Source organism: Seriola aureovittata, chromosome 19 (assembly GCF_021018895.1).
Source record: "Seriola aureovittata isolate HTS-2021-v1 ecotype China chromosome 19, ASM2101889v1, whole genome shotgun sequence".
Classification (NCBI taxonomy): domain Eukaryota; kingdom Metazoa; phylum Chordata; class Actinopteri; order Carangiformes; family Carangidae; genus Seriola; species Seriola aureovittata.
Window position 1 is genome coordinate 22,910,001 of NC_079382.1, and position 19,446 is coordinate 22,929,446.

General features: G+C 40.3%; 1 protein-coding gene, 2 long non-coding RNA genes and 1 other non-coding gene across 15 annotated transcripts in view; all 4 read left to right on the forward strand.

Moving 5' to 3' along the window:
• Window positions 1–612: 612 nt before the first annotated feature.
• On the forward strand, window positions 613–700 carry trnar-ucu (transfer RNA arginine (anticodon UCU)). The gene is given in 2 exon segments: window positions 613–649; window positions 665–700. It is a non-coding gene; the product is annotated as a tRNA-Arg (tRNA).
• Window positions 701–3,631: 2,931 nt separating this feature from the next.
• LOC130187285 (uncharacterized) overlaps window positions 3,632–19,446 on the forward strand; it is a 94,246-nt gene continuing 78,431 nt past the window's right edge. Inside the window, exons 1-4 of one of the 3 annotated variants that reach the window (XR_008830432.1) lie at window positions 3,632–4,135; window positions 4,462–4,571; window positions 4,945–5,387; window positions 5,744–5,790. This is a non-coding gene — a long non-coding RNA (uncharacterized LOC130187285). The remainder of the gene's footprint in view (window positions 4,136–4,461; window positions 4,572–4,944; window positions 5,388–5,743; window positions 5,791–19,446) is intronic. The other 2 variants (XR_008830434.1, XR_008830435.1) reach the window with 2 other exon arrangements.
• Window positions 7,729–13,542, forward strand: LOC130187286 (uncharacterized). Its single transcript, XR_008830436.1, has 4 exons — window positions 7,729–7,911; window positions 8,682–8,805; window positions 10,271–10,631; window positions 12,689–13,542. It is a non-coding gene; the product is annotated as an uncharacterized LOC130187286 (long non-coding RNA).
• myt1la (myelin transcription factor 1-like, a) overlaps window positions 14,706–19,446 on the forward strand; it is a 70,377-nt gene continuing 65,636 nt past the window's right edge. For 3 of the 10 annotated variants that reach the window (XM_056404710.1, XM_056404718.1, XM_056404717.1), the window contains exon 1: window positions 14,707–15,240. The gene's annotated coding sequence lies outside the window, so the exon portion shown is untranslated. Of the gene's footprint in view, window positions 15,241–19,446 lie in introns of all 10 variants that reach the window. The other 7 variants (XM_056404716.1, XM_056404715.1, XM_056404720.1 and 4 more) reach the window with 4 other exon arrangements.

Consider the following 19,446-nt stretch of genomic DNA (forward strand, 5'->3'; position numbering starts at 1 on the left):
CTGTTTGCTGCAGTGGCCACAGATTGCTGATCATGTGATACACAATCAATACAAAACAGATGGCTGTGAAATAATGAAGACATTTTCTGAGCGTCACAAATTCCCCAAAATTACTATTACTACTCTATTACTACTACTACTATATTATCTTTAGAGCCGTCAGAGCCGATAAATCACATGTGAGCTGAGACTCTACTGTGATTTTTCTTGTTGTCAGCGAATCTCGACCATAAAAGAATCTGTCCTGAGTCCGATGTGTCTGATTCCTCCTATAACAGTGAGAACACACACTGTCCTGCTGCCCCACGTCCTCACTAAAGCAATTAATCCACCGCTGAAAATAGTCCCCGACAAATTTCCTCCTGTTTGTTTGTTGAAAACTACAATTACTGAGTCTTTTTTTTTTCAATATAAAGTTTGTATTTGTGAAGCAGCCAATTAGGTTGGAGCTGAGCCACAGATGGAGGAGGACTTTTACTTTGGTTTTACCTGAAATCATTACCTTTACTTTGAAAACCACAGTCTTGTGTTGTTTACCCTTCTGATTGGTGGCGCCATGCCTTTATGTTAAAGGGAAAGTTCAGCTTATTTTTTTGGTGTAACTGCACATGTGGCTCCGTGGCGCAATGGATAGCGCATTGGACTTCTAGGCACAGAGGAAGAGATTCAAAGGTTGTGGGTTCGAGTCCCACCGGAGTCGCTTTAGTGTTGCTTTGGATAAAATTTCTGCCAAATGTAAAATATGTATATGCCATCCATTAAAGAGACTGGGATCAGGGCGGTGGAGATATATATAGGTCAAATGACTGGCAGCAGCGGCTGCCAAACAAAAACATTTGAAATTAAAGTAAAATATGCTAATTCAAATAAAGTGTAAAATCAATACATTTACAGAAAGTTTCATTAATATTTCTACAGAAAAAACTGTTATTTTACAGATTTCTCTTAAATTATTATGATCAAACTCCTTCAATAAAGTCACGCCACTAAAGTTTCTGCAGAGAAACTTTTTCCCAATAATAAAATTAAGTGTCATTCAATGAAATATTAACACATGTTTAATATTGTAAAGTAATCCTTGTTTTGGAAGAAAAAATAAAAAATACTGTTTAAAACAGATTAAAAGCATCTCAAACATCAACTTGCAGTATTTGTGTCAACATTGAATCTTTAAGTTTGTAAAGTAATGTTAAAATCCTGTAGAAGCACAATCTAAATACAATATTTACTGATTCAGATTCAGATCAATTTCTCTGTATGTAGTCTTTCAACTAAAGTGGGGTTGGAAACTTAATTACAAATAACATACACACCACTATTGACTTTATAACACTTTTATTTAATATATTCAGATGTAAATTTACAATATCAAACAATTATTCACAAATAGTTCTTCAGAGCCCCGGGATGATCTGAAGAACTAAAACTGGCATTTCTCCATTGGTCTATCTGCCTGTTAAGGTTCCTATAATGAGGAGGTGATGATGTCACCTCTGAAAGAGGGGGGGCTGTGGAGCTGAGGGGGGGGGGGTGTCTGTTGTTTTTTAACTTGTATCTTCCAATTCAGTTTTATCTTGTTTTCCACAGTATTCTCCATATAGTTCTGACAACATATGTGGACAAACATTAAACTATCTTTTATGTCAGAATCCCAACTATACAGTGTATTAATAAGTCAAATCACAACATCCCACAAAGATCAATGAATCTTTACCAGAAGTGACGGAGCAACGGAGCAGATGAAGAAAAATCCACCTTCAAACTGCCAGTAATCAGCTGGATCCTTGGATCATCTGGGGGAAAGAAATAACAGGAGACACTAAGATTCACTATAAAGTCCTTAATAAGTATGATTTAATTATTTTTTGTTTACCATTACTTTAATAAAGCTTAAATAAATGTTATTTAAATGATCTGTACCAACAAAGAATGCTCTGACCTTCTGCTGCTGCTTTCTAATGTTCCACCGGACTAAACATCAAACACCTGAAGCTCGTCTTCACAACTCTGCTTGTGCTGAACAGACTCGCTGTGCAGCCACCGATGTAGGAGATACTGACAATGTGCCTGAAAATAATGGTGAAATATTGGTCCATTTACTTAAGACCAGGTTTCTGTTGGTCAATTTAAACAACTTGCTATTTCAACAATATGTGCACTGGATGGAAAAATGCATCAGTCTGAAACTAGCAAAGCTTGAGTTGCACTTTACACCAGTGAAAGATAGGGCTGTTGTATTAGACTATATCAGTTTTAGCTAGATGATCCTAATAAATTATCAACTGAGTGTTGTACAATTTGTACATTAAAAATACTATATTATCATATAAGACACTGTGTCTATGTTTGGGAAGAGAAGATCTTCATGTGTGGACACTGCAGGTGGAGGTGGTGCAGGGCCTCCATCATTGCTGCAAGAGGTTGTAGGTGTCCCCAAAGATCCAGACCTTGGCTGGATGGAAAAAACATTATAATAGAGAGAAATCAGATCAATATCATATTGTAGAGTACAGAGAAAAAGACAGAATCATTCCAACAGATGTTTTGACTCCTGTCATCAATAATGAAATGAACTAGAGCTGAAAACTATCCGACTAACACTGAACCAAACTTAATATGAACAAACACGACACACACGTCCGCTGCTCTGCTCTTTAGGAGGAGCCTCCGACTCCACGGCTTCTCCTATTGGTGCAGCAATGATCCTGTCAGCCGTCACCACAGCTGCTGCCGTTTAAGCATCAGAGGAAGAGAGTTTAGGAGCCCGGCCGCACATCATTAGTGGCGGCTGACATGATAGGCAGCTCGCCTCTGTATCTCCTTTGTGAACATTTGTGTGTAATTTGTGATTTGGTTTGAGATGCTGGTAGTGATTGTTGGGGACTGGGCTAAGTTTAAAATTCTGATTGTGCATCACACCCTTAGAAAAAGACTGTTGGACACATTAGGAACAGGGGTGCTGCTTCTTGTGTTTTTGGGTTGGTTAGAATCGCAGTGTTAGACTCTTTGTTGGTCCTGTTGCCCTACTTCAGTTACCCTCTTGCCTTGTTTGTATTTTTGTTTAATTATTTACCCTCCTGGTTACGCAATAAATTACATCAGTAAATTTGATTTACCAATAACACCTGGTTTTATGTTGCAGAAACCAACATTGCAGCAATGAACTGAAACCTGGCTCTGTGAGCAGTCAGTAAGTGAAATACTCAGTGAGTAAAATTTCCCGGGCTGTTGTATCTTCTTTGCTTGCAGAAACCAACTGTCTGGTACTGGATGTGAGTCTCACAGCGTCTGAGGTTTTACTTTCTCAGCAAAGTTGTTCCACAAAGGGTTTATATCTTGATGCTTCATGTGAACAGTGCAACTGGCCTGAATGCAAAATGGGCAAATACAAACGAATGTACATCATAAATTGAATGCAAGTATAAGGTAAAGCATGATTGTATTTTATAATCCAAGCATAGATTTACATACTGTAAAAGCAAATCAAAATGTTTTATATGCATCAAATGTTTCAATATCAGTTAAAATAAAGACATTGAGCTTAACTTGACTAAGTGTAAAAACTGGTTGGTTTGTAATGTGGACAAAGAACATGAAGCTTTATTTTTAAATGTCAGCTTTGGTGGTTGTGCTGTAAAGGTGCAAAATAAGATGTGGCCAGAACTTTAGTTTAAAATGTTAAAAAAAAGAAAAGAATTAACACTATCAACAGAGTGTGAAGCAGCCACAGTGATGATGTCATGATCAAGACCTCCATCTGTTGTATTTCAGAGTTATCTACTGAAATGCGCATGCGCACCAGCCTCTCCTGACCTGTCCTGTGTTGTAATACCACTTTGTGACTGTAGACGCTGTGTGAGTCAGTGGCGCGTCAAGTCTGCCCTCAGTCCCACGAAGAAGAACAACTTCCGGCAGCGGTTGAAGTTAGCATCACAGAAACACAGGAATGGCTGAACCTGCTAAAAGACGATATTCATCTGCGTCCCGAAGGACCGCTCCCGACAAGAAACCACGTTCAACGGCAAAGAAAAGAAGCGACAGAGTAAATTTGGATGTGTCTTCCCGCCGCTGGAGAAGCTGCTGAGAGGAAAGAGATGCGGTTTGATGCCGAGCTCGCAACTTTCCTGTTAGCCTGGTGAGTAGCATCAATGCTAGCTCTTTGGCTAAATGTATAATCAGTTCAACGACCGACAAACATTTCAGGTGGTGATATTGACGTTGTGGACAGACGTTTTAGCGGTTAGTAGGATTGTGTCTGTTGGTCTCGGCTGTTAGTGACGTGTGCAGCTTGTGACGTCAGTATCTTTAGGCTCATCTTGTAACTGACTGTAACGTGAGATTGTATGGAGCCAGTAGACCGAGTGAATACACGTCGATCGGTTCACCATGTTGTCACCACTTTACATTACTGTTAGGAGATCAGCCATGATTGAAAGTGAACTAGGTCTTTACATTTCTCAGGAGATTTCAGCATCCCTCTGTCTTCATCAGGACCTGAGCCAGTACAGGTGTAATACCGCCTCCACCTGTCTCACCAACGGCAGAGAGTCCAGACAGTGAGGAGGGTCCAGGTGAGTAACATGCTGTCATTCACTTTTAACAGTAAGACTTTACCACTGTGATTAAATCAGACCCACAGTGTAAACATGCTGCTGATTGTTAATAAGGAATATACCAGTGCCTATATTGGTTATGTATTTTACAGTATATCCATATTTGTTGGTTATATAGTGTGTGTACACTGAATTCTTATCATACCTCTCGTTGTTTACCCTTCATTTCCTTGCATTTACATTTCATAATATTCATACTGTGTTTATTTTTGCATATTCATATCTATCCTCACAATGTATTATATACACACACAACAGACCTAATATGTTTGAATAAAAACAACTTGTATGATCTAAAGGAATTGTCCTATCACATGTTTGTCTGTATCAGGACCAGAAGTCCAGTCTAATCTTCACCAATGATGGACCAGCACCTGCCTTTTCTTCTGCATCTGGCCTCATCAATCATCAACCACATGACATCAACACCTTGAGGTATGATCCCTGCACATGACAGATATTGTCTTTACTATGATCTTTTGCACATCTTGCCCTGCAGGGGTTTGGTCATTCTAAAACAATTTTATACATAGTTGTGTAGTATCCTTTTCATTGTTTTATTTGTTTATTTTTTTATTTGAGTGTTGCAGTATTTTACCCTATTCCCTATGAATACGTTAATTGGATACTACACCAAGCCAAATATCTTGTAAGTGACAAACCTTATTTCCTGAGTCTGCCTTTGTGATGATGTCATCATCCCGTCCTCAAGCTGCTATATCCTGTCAAGCACCACCCATGTGTCCTGCAGTGTGCTCTTGCCTTCATAAATCTGTAAGTATATGGAGGTTACAAGTAGAATTCAGATCTATTTTCACACCTGAATTTAAATTCTAATTGTTGACAGAAGCTCTAATTCTTCCAGTGTCTTTGTGTTGACTCACAACTAATGTGTTTATTTATTTATATATATATATATATGAATCTCTTCTACAACTTCACATGTATCATTTGTTCAGATTTATTCATTAAGTCTTGTTTTTATTACAGTATATGCTAAATGAGGTTTAAATGGATGATTGATACATCTTTTATGTTCTGAAGTCTTAGACTGCCTCAAACATTTCATAGTCAGAAGAGGAGCTGCTTGACATGTCCTTATTTTCCTTTTGTTTTTATAGGGACGGCAGAATCCAGCTCGGATCAGAACTACACCATCCGAAACCAGCAAGAAACGGTAAGTCATGCACATGACTCCTCCCATTATACGTGTATATAGACTCACATTAGGGTCAAAATGACTGAGCTTGTAAAGTGACCTTAACAAATAATTCCAATGTTTGTAGTTGTAAATCAACATTTGTTAACCTGTAAAATAAATCTCCATGACAAATAGGACAAAAAAGGAACTTATTGAGGTGTTATTGTGAACTGTTGTTACTGTAACTACATATGTACTTAGGCTCAAATTAGGGTCAAAATGATTTTGAGCTTGTAAAGTGATGTTCACAAATAATTCCAATGTTTGTAGTTGTAGATCAACCTTTGTAAACCTGTAAAATAAATCTGCTTGAGAAATTCAAGTTTGTGTATGTCAAACAATTGCACTTTTGTCAAAGAGATTTATATTTGTTGAAAGTCTGAATCAAAGCTGAACAAACGATCAGTGTTGAGGTTGAACAAAGACTCTGTAAAAGAAGAAGTGGATTCGTCGACATCTGTGTCGTGATACAGAGAAGAAAACTGTAAAACTCTGGTCAAAAGTTCCCACAGTGACACTGAAGTGACAAGGATCAAAGTTTGTCCTTGTCAGTTTCTCACACTGGGAATGTTGCTCACTAAGTTTTACAGTTTTCTGCTCTTTGTCTCTGAACACAGACGTCCACAAAGCTTTTCTTCTTCCCCTGTGTCTCTGTTGAACCTCACCACTGATCATTTCTTCAGTTTTGATTCAGACTTTCAACAAATATAAATCTCTTTGCAACAAGCACAATTCTTTTCACATGCACAAACTTGAATTTCTCCTGCAGATTTATTTTCCAGATTTACAAAGTTTGATTTACAAATATTGGAATTATTTGTAAACGTTACTTTATAAGGGCTGAGTCAGGATTTTTTTTTTTTCTTTTCTTTATTGGTTTATCTGACAGAAGGTAATTACAAAATAACAAGTGGGGGGGGGCTAGCTTGCTAGCATAGATTGCAAATAAAAAATGGTGGGCTAGCTAACATTTGCTTTAGCACTGATAACAAAGATAAGCTTGTTTTCTTCAGTGACGCTGATTACAATAACAATGATATACATTAAATAAATGATGATATTGGCTGCAATGTATGTGTGTGTACAGTATATAAAATTCACACCAGACACGCTCCATAAAAACCATCAACAAAGCAAAGAAAAACTTTATTTCACATTAAAACTGCATTAATTTCAACAATTTACAATCAACTGTAACTGACAAATTAAAACTAGAATCCAGTTGTGAATGAAGGTGCAGGTGAACTTCACTGTCACAAGACAAGTTGCATCATAAAGAGTTGGATAAATCTTATTTAGTAACAAGTATAAATTATAGTAGAGATGTAAAATAATACTTCATAGCTCAGTGAGGACGGTGCAACAGTCTGACAGACACTGTTGCGTGATAAACCATTTTCCTGCTTTCCTCCCAGTGCATGCTGGGATACATTCCAGTACTTCAAACTTTTTTGTTTGAAGTTTGAATGTTTGAAGTAATGAAAAAAAGTTTGTTACATTTCATCCAGAACTACAAAGTTTGTATGTAGAAATCACATAAATGTAAAACTAATAAGATTTACCCTGAAATTACAGAGAAGATCTTTAAATTGTTTGTATGGACATTAACCTTTATAATAACAAGCTATATTTTTAATTACAGATAATTACTGTCATAAATAAATAAATAAATGTAATTGATTATTATTGGCATAATGATTAAAATAGAAGTTTGGCTGTTAATTCTCAGATCATTTCTGTAATTTTACAGACTTTTGTACAAAGGAAACAGGAAAGATGAAAGGAGAGAAGGAAGGAAAGGAAGGAAAGGATGGTTCATGTTGAAGCTTTCTTTACTGCTCTGCCTCGTATATCTCGTTCTCTGTCTTTCTGCCTTTCAGTCTGTACCGAGACTGTGTGTGTGTGTGCGTGTGTGTGTGTGTGCGTGTGTGTGTGTGTGTGTGTGCATGTGCACGTGTGTGTGTATGAGAGAGAAAGTGAGAGTCAGGAGCAGAATATAAAGCAGGGGAAGCAGAGACATCAGGGATAGACAGTCGTTCCCAACACACAGACTGGAGGAGAGGAAGAGGGGATGGCAGCTCTTCGGCAGCTCTGCCGGTATAATCTACAGGAATGTGTAAAAACTTCATCGTAATTATCTTGTTTGAGCTCAGACTCAGAGCTCCACAGTCTGGATTCACCAAAACGTTCTCAGAGTGTGTGAGAATACGAGGCTATATAACCACATATTACAGATATATGAGGTTATAGGAGCTTTATGGATTTAAATATGGATATATTGCGTTTTATAAGGATTTATGTGTCGAGTAAAGGGGTATGTGTTAATGGTGTGTAATGACTGTATTTAGGTGTCTATGGGTGGATATAGGATGTATATAGAGATTATAGAGGGTTATATTGAGCGGTATGATGAAATAGGCAGCATATGGAGTGTGATAAATGTACATGGGAAGATTTGCTGTATCAGGTCTAGCTTCTATATTAATACTGTGAAAGTATCAAAGCCTCAGTCCACAGAGAAATGCACACAGCCTGTATTCAGAAACTGAGCCTTAAAACCAGCCGTCAGGACTTCTGGAACTTTGTGATGTCACAACAAAGCAGTCACCAAGCCCCGCCCACCTGGACCCACCATCCAAACCTTGCAGGATTTGGTTTCTCTGAGTGTTTTTACCTGAAATCTGCTTTATTTTTATTGGATCACTCAGAAAACAGTCAGCCAATGAGAAGAGAGGCTCAAAAACACGAGAGTAGAATAGGAGAAGTTCAAACTATTGGACCTTTTTTAGGTTTTGTATGTAACATCAAAATAAATACTATACAACTATAACTAAAGAAAGTGTGTGTGTGTGTGTGTCTCGCTGCAGAGGGAAACGCCGTTATGAACGCGGTGGGAGTGAAGCAGAACAGCGAGCTTGTGTCCGGACGGATCAACAATGAGCTGAATCTCGCTGTGAATCTCTGTGAGGCCGAGAGGAGCTGCAGATTCAGGTGATAATTTGCTGCAGGTTCATCATTACGAATGACCGCTTTCACACTGTCACATTGTTTTCACATCGCCATTTGTCAAAATATTGATTACAGCGGCTTTAAAGTGAGGACGTTCTGTCTGCTCCTCACTGTTTGAGCGTCAGGACTCCATGTTAGTTTCTAAGTTAGAGCTCGCTTCAGGTTAATGTGGACGTTAGGAGCTGGAGAGTGTGTTACGTCAGCCGACGGTCCTCACAGGGATGGAAATACAATAATGTGTATGTGTTCCTGAAAGCCTAAAGCTCCTCGCTGCACAGGATTAGCAGTCTTGCGTTTCAAACAGAGAGAGAGAGAGAGTCAGACTGATGCTCTCTCTCTCTGCAGAAGCTAATAAGTTTGCTTCCTGCAGTGAGCTGATTACAGCATTATACCTCATATCCCTCCATTCACCTCCCAGTACACCAATACCCCCCACCCAGCACGCTATACCTCCATTAACCAAATATACCCCACCACAGGGTCGGACTGGCCATACATCCACACACTCATCAGTGTAGGCAGAGTGTTAGGGGAGTACCCCGCTGCACGCTTATTCCAGATGATTCATCTCATTCTTCTCTCTTATTATTGGAAGTTGAACTTTCCCATTATGATGCACCAGTGTGTCTCCTTACATCCTCTCTTCTTTCCCTCCACTGAGATTGTGCAACACTTAAAGGAGCTATGTGTTAGTTTTCTCTGCCTATGAACGTGGTCTCTTGTCGGGAGTGTGTGGTTGTGGTGGTGATGCCTCTTCTTCAGGGCAGACTGGACGCTACAGTGACTCGCTATCAGAAAATGACAAGACGGGCCAGCGGATCTGGGCTAGCTGGTTAGCATGCTAACTTCAGTAGAAGCAAAGAAGTGATAGAAATAGTAGCAAAACAAGAGTTAACATTGGCGGCGCTTTCCACCGCTGGAGCCAACAGCTGTTAATGCTAACGTTGGCTATGTAGCATAGCAAAAACTTACACATAGCTGTTTTTTTTCTTAAAATAGCTGTTTCCCAATTCAGGGGCAGAATAGAGGCTCAGAGCCTCCTCTCTTCTGATTGGCTCCTGACCTGTTGTTACTAGAGCTCCAGAGAGAAGCCTGAGAGAGGAGATGTAGAACTGCACTGAGATGGTTTTTGGTTCTTAAAACCCCAAATATATCTTCTGATGGATCAACACTAGAAATAAAACACAGAACAAGAAAATACGGAGCTTTAAATACATTTTGCTTATGATACTTGTACATTTTAATTTGAAATAGGACTTCACTGATAACTGACGGAAACTAATGCACCAGAATTACACTTAAACTCTGTGAATAAACTGGAGATTTACATGGTCTGATTTTATTGATTGAACCTTTGAATCGTAAAAGTAATCACTAAGAAACTTGTGTATAAACCCAGATGATATTAGAGATTAACAGTCACCATATCTGCTCTTTTGTGTTTCAGTCTCAGAGTTTCCTGTGCTGCAGTTCTCCAGTTCTGTGTCTGGAAGATGCAAGAGGGCAAAGTGCAGCGCTCGCCGCCCATGCATGCAGTCGGGGGAGCGCTTGGCGGCAGCCATCTTTACGTTCTTATCTCCCTCCCATACGCCCCCCCGCAGGCCAGGCTCAGCCCTGCTGTAATTGACTTTCTCCCACTGAGCCCAGTGGAGGCTTCAGGCTGCAGAGCTGCACTGCACTGAAAAACCTATTACACACTGCTGCACACCTACACACTGCAGACCTATAGAGAGAGGGGAGAGGGAGTGTGTCTCTGAATTCATCTACAGAAGTCGACAGCATGTGTCTGTTGGTTCAGATCCAAACAGGTAGGAACGACAGAAATCTGATTAACCAGCTTAGATCAGCGTGAGGATGATGGATCTGTGTGTGTGTGTGTGGTGTGTGTGTGTGTGTGGTGTGTGTGTGTGTGTGTGTGAGAGAGAGAGAGAGAGAGAGAGAGAGGAGAGAGAGAGAGAGAGAAGAGAGAGAGAGAGAGAGAGAGAGAGAGAGAGAGAGAGAGAGAGAGAGAGAGAGAGAGAGAGAGAGAGAGAGAGAGAGAGAGAGAGAGAGAGAGAGAGTGACTGAATGTTTTCAGACAAAACCAACCTGCAGAGGATTGAAACTTGCTCAAGTTTCTGTGATCACTCACAGTAAACATCTCGTCTGTCTTTATTGTCAGAGTTTTATGAGAAGATTCTCTTCTCCGCAGCCGACAGTGAAGGCCACACTGACGAGGGAGACAAGGTCACTTCCTCTATAATTATGATTCAGGTTTAAACAAATTAGCAAAAAAAAAAAAAATGGAACAATAAAATGCCAGTCAGTGTATATTTCTGAATTAGAGGCAACACAAGAAGACAGTGACACAGCATTTAATTGAATTAATTTGTCTACACACACCCTGTGGTGTTTTCTTCAGCTGCGACAGACTGGGAAGGTGACATGAAACAAGTGTTCCCGACCAAGGCTGGACGAAATTGTTACAAGGGCAAAAATTTGCTGTTGTGCCCCTTTTGACTGCACCTGACCCCCCCCCCCCCCCCCCCCCCGACACCCCCCCACACACACACACACACACACACACACACACACACACACACACAACCCCCTACTCCCATCTCCTGTCCTCTGCAAGTTCCCCTTCAAGTTCCCAAACAGTGCACACAGCAAACATGCCCACAGACCCAGAAACCAACCAGCCCTCCTGCTGGGAGAAAACCACCTGCCCCAGGTTGTGTGTGTGTCAGTAAGTTTGCACACAACTCGTGTAGTGCAGTATGATACACAATGTTAGCACAATATGAACTAGAATAATATTATTAACTTAATTAAGTCTTGAAACCAGTTTGTGACTCTTACAAGACACAAAATGAACCAAAAGCTCAGGAACCACTTCAGTTCATGTCGGGCTTCAGTGTCGTAAAATTACTGGAACTTTTGGGGCCGTAGAAGTCGTCTGATTGGCCTGGTTGGTAATTGAATCATGATGACATCACTGTTTTTAGCTGTGCTAGCGCCATTACTTTAGCAATAGCAAAGTTGATTGGCTGGTCGAGATATTTCAACAGCTATTGGACAGACCGATTCATGGTGCTCACCCATCAGCATTTAGCTCAAAGCACAGCCTCACAGAGCTACTAGCTTACCTGTAGACTCTACAGTCGCATGTAGCCTTGTTTTATGGTACTTTTTGTCAATCAAAATGCTCAAAAAGACAAGTGGCTGTAAATGAAGTTTGAGCTAGAAAATACACTCAGAATCTGTGTGAGAGATTCATCTTTAGTCACCTACTGTTTTTGAGATGAGAGGAAATAAGAGAATGATGTGCTGATGGATAATTCTGAATTTTAAAAAAATGTGCAGAGAAGATTTGAATATTCATTTTTTCTTTTCTAAACTTCCTCACAGCTGTTATTACCTCACATTTTACATATCACATTTTGTCCAGCTTGGATTTCTGTGTTGTTGTGTTTTGTTGTCAGCTAATGCCATTTTTGATATTTCCACTAGGATTTGCCAAAGACAGAAATATTCAAAACAACATGGCAATACTTCTGCACTTACTGTCACTGAATATAGTTTGATGCAGATGTTGAAAAATGAAAAATTCAATTTCTTTTCCATAGAATAAAGAACAAAAAATGGAAACATCATGTTGCTAAAGTGTACACACACACACACACACACACACACACACACACACACACACACACACACACACACACACATATATATATATACGGGGAGAGAGAGAGAGAGACCTGCATGTTTCTTTCTCAGTCTCAATATTTTATTAAAGGGAGAGTCTAACTAGGTCAGCCTGTTCAAACCAAATTCAAACCAAGCTCGCTCTACCACTCTCTCTTTGTCTCTCTGTCCTCAGTTCACTCCTGTCTGCTGTCAAAGCTGAGACGAAGAGAGGTGGAAGAGGAGAGGAATGGAGGGATGACTGAATGAAGAGAGAGCGATGGAGAGAATAAGGAAAAAGGAGGAAGGATTAACGGACAGAGGGATGGAAGGAAGGATGAGGGAAGGGAGTCATCGAAGGAAGACAGAAAGGAAATTAGGGTGTGATGGAAGGGATGAAGGGAGAGAAAAGAGTTGAGTTGTGTGAAGGGAAGGAACCAGGAAGTATTCAGACTCCTTCACTTTATTGTGTTGAAGATTTTATTGTGTTAATGGATAAATTGCCATTTTTCCGCATCAGTCCGCACTCAACAATGAGGACAAAGTGAAAACATGTTTTTTAGAAATTTTGCAAATTTATTATAAATCAAAAACTGAAATCTCTCATTTATAAAACTATTCAGACCCTTCATTCAAAGCTTTTATTGAAGCTTTGAGTCTTCTTGCGTAAGTCTCTACAACTGTTGCACATCTGGATCTGATCAGTCTGTCCCAATCTTCCTCTCAAGCTCTGTCAGATTGGATGGGAAACATCTTCAGGTCTCCACAGATGTTCTATGACGTCTCACTCCCCTCTGTCCTCAACTCTCTGCTCCTGTGTGTCACTGTAGGTAAATGTCAGTAGCAGCAGCAGCTAACTAGCTTGTTTAATACACTTTACTTTTCTTGCCTTCAGAGTTCCTGAACAAGATTGTGTCAAGTATCTACAGATGGATGCTAATGTTAGCGTTTCTAACTTTAGCCTCAAGTTACAGTTGAGCTAACTAATGTTAGCTAGTTTCTAACTTTAGCCTCAAGTTACAGTTGAGCTAACTAATGTTAGCTAGTTTCTAACTTAAACTGTAAATTACAGTTGAGCTAACTAATGTTAGCTAGTTTCTAACTTAAACTGTAAATTACAGTTGAGCTAACTAATGTTAGCTAGTTTCTAACTTTAGCTGTAAGTTACAGTTGAGCTAACTAATGTTAGCTAGTTTTCTAACTTAAGCTGTAAATTACAGTTGAGCTAATTACTGTTAGCTAGTTTCTAACTTTAGCCTCAAGTTACAGTTGAGCTAACTAATGTTAGCTAGTTTCTAACTTTAGCCTCAAGTTACAGTTGAGCTAACTAATGTTAATGCTAGCTTTCATTTCCAGTGTTAGCTTGTCATTTCATTACCATATATGAGCTAATGTTAGCAAACTCTGGTGCTCAGTGTAGAGCAGTGAGACACTGGAGGACCAGTCGTTGCAGAGATATTCTTTGAGATCAGTTTAGAGTTTATTATCTCATGTGGTTTTGTGATTTCGTTAGTCTTTTACCTTTAATACAACAACATAGCAGTAGCCACCGTTTCACTTGTGTTAGGTACATGGACAAGGACTTTTCAAAGGTTTTATAATGGAGAACAATGAAGAACATTATAGACACGTGCATAAAAATGATACTGTTCTGTTCTCTAGTTCTGTTGTCGCCTTTTCAATGATTGTAAAATACAGAGGAAAAGCAGGACAGAACCGACCACACAGTCTGAAAATGTTGAGGTAGTGTAAAGCTCCAGGTTACGGTTCTTTAAGTCAATCAATGGATTACTATTAATGAAGCATCAGAAAGTGATTTAACACTAATTAGCTGCTACAAGTAATAAGAGAGTTAAAGTCTAAATAGGAGTCGAACTCCTTTGTTCTGAACAAAGGGAATTACACACTGACGCATTTCAACTCCTATAGAGACTTTAGTGTGTGTGTGTGTGTGTGTGTGTGTGTGTGTGTGTGTGTGTGTGTGTGTGTGTGTGTGTGTGTGTGTGTGTGTGTGTGTGTGTGTGTGTGTGTGTGTGTGTGTGTGTGTCAGCCCTGCAGTCACTCTCTGGGTGTTGTTTTGATTTTCCACCCCGCAGACTAGATCACACACACACACACACACACACACACACACACACACACAGAGTCTACATGCTTGGAATTCATTCAGAGAGGGTGGGGGGGGGGGGGGGGTGGAGAGAGGCAGTCAATGCATTGCCACCCTTGGTGCCTGCATGTGCGCGCCCCCGCTGCCTCTCTTTCAGTTCGGGCGCGTCGACGGGTTTGCGTGCGCGTCCCCGAGAAATAAAGAAAAAGAGGAAAAGGAAGAGGAGGAAGGATGATAGAGAGAGATAGATAGAGAGAGAGAAAGAGAGGGGTAAACCCGCCGCCGTCTTCTTCTTCTTCTTCTACTGCTGCAGTGTCTGATTCTCCCTCCACCACCTTCATCATCATCACCATCATCATCCTATCCTCCCTCCCGTCTGTCTGCCCCCCCCCATCCTCCTCCAACCTCCCCCCTCTCCTCCTCCTCCTCCTCCCCCTCCATCGCGCTCTCCGCCACTGAAGGCATGGCCAGATATCACAGCGACAAAAGAGAGAAAGAGGGGTAGAGAGTCCTTGACACTGACTGAGAGAGAGCACGAGAGAGAGAGAGAGAGAAGGCGGCTGCAGACTTTCCGACCAGAGAGGAAGAGGAGAGGAGGAAGAAGAGACAGAGATAGAGGAGTCTCCATCTTCGCCATTTCAGTATGTTTTCCTTTTTCTTTCTTCCTGTAATATTCTGACGCTCGTGACGCTCTTTATGCGCCTCGTCGTTGCGCCTTCCCCGCTCCCTTTCCCTCCGTGATCTTCCTATAATGTTCCGACAGTGTGTCAGTCATGCTTCTGTTGTTCCAGGGCTCAGTTGTGGTGACAGCGTTTTATTATGTTCCTATAATAATCTCAGGCTCGGACAGTGTCTCTGTACATGGACAGTGATCCTCCTGTAATATTCCTGTAATATTCCTGTAATATTCCTACACTGTGTCAGTCATGCTCCTGTTGTTCCAGGGCTGAGTTCTGGTGTCAGTCTTCTATATTATCCTCAGAATATTTCCACATATGTGTCATGACATTACGCAGTGTTTCTCTGGTGCTGTAGTGTTTGTGCCTTTGTTGCCAGTTTATTATATTTAGTTGAATCTCAGCTTCCAGGTGGATAATAATCCCACAGTGTGCTGCGGTGGCTGTAGTGACCTTATGGCACCTTTTCATTATGTTTATGCCCCTGCTTCATTATGACAGTCATATATAATTTCTGTATTATTACTTGTGATACCTAGTGCTGTGTAATATTTCCTAATGTTCCTACAGGGTGCCATGAAGCCTGTATTGTTTCCCTCTATATGCTGAACGTATAGACCTTGATAGGATATGGTAATTCAGGCAGGGGCCACTGTGTATAATATTTTATATTCCTACGAGTGTCAGAGTGTCAGTGTTCCTGTAATATTGCCATAATGCCTCCACAGTGAGCTGAAGTGTGTCTGTGCTGCTAATTAGTGAGTCTGCAGTGACCTTATGGCACCTTTTTATTAAGTTTATCTCAGTATTCACCAGAGTGTCTCTTATGTACACGCAGCATCCTGATCATGTCGTAGCATCATAATACATGTGTCATATTCATTCTTTAATACTGAAATTTGACTTCTGCTAGAGTAGAGAAGTGTTTAGAAGTATAATATTTCTATCGGAGTAAAACATCAGTAACAATACAGAAGGATCATTAAATTGAAATATGAGATTAAAGTTCTTCTATTAGTCTATTTTCTTATAGGGTCCTGTGGATGTAAATACTCTAATGTGCTTTAATATATACTGTATATATGATTATTATTCAGTCTGGTTAGAAAGGAAATACAATGGAAGTGGAATTTAAAACTTTTGTAGCAAGATTTTACTTAAAAATAGAAGAAAATATTTTTGCTTTGATTAATAATTTATGTCTTTTTGAACAAAAAAATTTCAATTATCTTTAAAAAAAAAATCTTAAAAATATATTTACTGCTTCTCCCTTACTGAAGAATTCAGAATCAGAATAGAAATATTTCTTTAATATCAAAAGTTTAATGCACTGGAGGCCTCAAGTCTCCACAGCACACCTGAGTTAGTTAAACTCAAACTGTTTTTTAGTCGTGTGCGAAGGGGACGATCTGCTGGACTGAAGTCTTTCCTCTCTTAGAGACAGGTACATGCCTGACAATGAAACACAAGCCTGCAGTCCTGAGAGTGATCCCTCAGGACTGTTCACATCCTTACTCATTAAATATCCACTTACAGCAAAGAAATATGAAAGTAGACGTCGGCTCAGTGAGGACACACCTTCCACAGGTGGATGGACAAGCAGATTAAAGCCAGTGTATGAACTGAAAATAAAAAACTTTGTCATTATAAGTGATGTCTTAGTTCCATGAAACTGTTGGTATGAATCTTAATTATTTTTTCTTTTCTTGTTTCCCTCCTTTTGTGAGTGAATCAACAAAATAAACTGATAAATAGTAAGTTGAAAGAAAAAGTTTCTCCTGAGCAGATGAATGTGAAAACATCCATCTGCACAGTGAAGCTCAAACATCCAAGTGAACAACAAAGCAAAAACTTTGAGTGTGTATTAATAAAATGAGGAAGTTTAACTTTGAAACCAAAGGCTGGAAACTTGGTTTGGACTTTAACTGAACAGACTTGATCCCAACAACCAGAGAGGGGGAATGTTGTCTGAAGCTATTGTCTGTATATTCACAGTCTGTTTGTCTCTGAAAACTTTACTTAATGTTTGAGATTTTAAACGTCTTGGTCATGAGCCTGATTAGAGTCAAAGCTGCACTTTGCTCTTGAGTTCAACAGTTAAACATGAATTTTAAACCAGATTTGATGTCAACTCGTCACTAGTCTGATCTGGACGTACGAAGAACTGATGTGCTTCTGAATGAATGATTGAAACTTTAGGGCAGGATTTATTCTGACTCCGTGTGTAGATACTGTAGGATGAGTTGTGTTTGCCCTTCTTGATTTTTTATTGTTCAGTAGTTGTTCTTTGCTTGTTTCTCTTGGAGGCCAGATTTCTGTTCCTGAGTTCTGTCAACAAGAGGTTTTTGGTTCGTGTTGGATATGGAAGTTTCTCAGACAGGACTTCTATGGGACAAGTATCCCGATCTGCATAAACTGGTGACGTAGGTATAAGGGATGTGCTGAGGTCGTCTGTGCAGCAGCTTATTATATACCTCTAGTGGCTGAAGTAATTAAGACGGGAACAAACCAGGAAGTGAGGTGACGTGATAACGTGACAAATTCAACATTAGTAGGATGGACGGATCAAAACACAGGACTTTGACAGAGGCAGCTGTTTGTTTCCCATGTGAATCCTTCACTCAGCATTGTTTCTTTTATTTTACAACCATTCAACAACCTCAGCTTTGTATTTATTATTGTAACCATGACAACAAAGGTCTGGCATACCTGGTACGCTCCGACGGATCGTATCCGAGGGTAACGACCAGCGGGATGTTCATTTAGGTTGGAGGACTTGTTGGATGTTGGTTTGAGTCTCGAAACTGGTTGGTCAAGATTTTATATAAATCTGTTCATCAAAATAAAAGGTGAAATTATCCGTTTATGAAGTAGCTACGAATATTTGATCAAGATATTTTCTGATTCTGTCTTTGTTTCACCTCCCTGCCGTCATCACTCAGTGGTAAAGCGGCACTTTTTATTTGAAATTCGAACATTTGTTCCAACGTGTGGGAAAATATTAATATTCCAACTGTAATGATCCAGCAGAGGGCGCTCTGAAATTCACTGAATGAGTTTCGAGGTTGAACGAACTGCGTGTCGTTCGAATTAGATCTTCTGACGGAGGAAGTGTAGCCGCCTCTAGCTCAGTTTGTCCCAGCCTCTCACCCAGAAATTTGTAAAGGTTGTAAACACTGTTCTTGTTGATCACAGGGCCGTTCGTCCGGTTTGGGACGAACAAGCCTCTCCGGTTCAGATGGAGAACGAGCGGAGACAAGACAAACATCGTCTCTCTGTTGTATCTGGTTCTGGCCGACCTGGTTTTGCGGCTCTGCGTGAACCACAGCAGATTCTCTCCTGGATGTTTTACTGTATAAACAAAGAGACCAGGTGAACTCAGGTGGAAAGTAATGAAAGAAAAACTCCCTTTATTTCCTGTCTGCCCGTCTGCTGTCTGTAGAGAGAGAGAGAGAGAGAGAGAGAGAGAGGAGAGAGAGAGAGAGAGAGAGAGAGAGAGAGAGAGAGAGACACAGACTGACCAGAGCTGGTGACTGTTCGTAACTGCAGAGCAAAATAAACTTCCTCATCCCTGCAGCTTGACACCACCTGTGTGTGAAAGAGGATATTAAAGGCAGATTCACCTACACTTGACCAGTCATACCAGCCTGCTGGTCACAGATGAGTTCTCCATTCACACCTGTTGATCTGTTCGCATCACAGCTCAGTCAGAATAATCCCAGAGCTGCTGCAGCGTCTCTTTGATGAGCTGAGCTCCAGACTCGGTGGATGAATGTTACTGTATTTCTTCAAAATCAGTGGTTGCAGCAACAACGTTAAAAACTTATTAAAACGTGATGCATTCCTCCATTAACAAGCAGCGCGCTGCAGGTTTTTATGCAGTTATGACTACAATACTCCATCCTCTAACTCTGACCTAATGTACCTTTAAACTGCCTTTAAATCCCGAGCAAAGAGCAGACCTCACATCTTCATTGTGTCTGCTCAGGATCGACTCCACCGTCAGTCTCAGCTGGCGTTCATCGGCAGTTTCATGAGAGTGCTATGACACGCTCAGCGGACCGGACAACATCAACATCATCTAGAGCCACATTTCATATCTCTTTGTTTATTCAACCTGGAGTCGTCGCACTAATGTGTTGACGCTCAGTTCAGGCCTGAAGTGTAAAG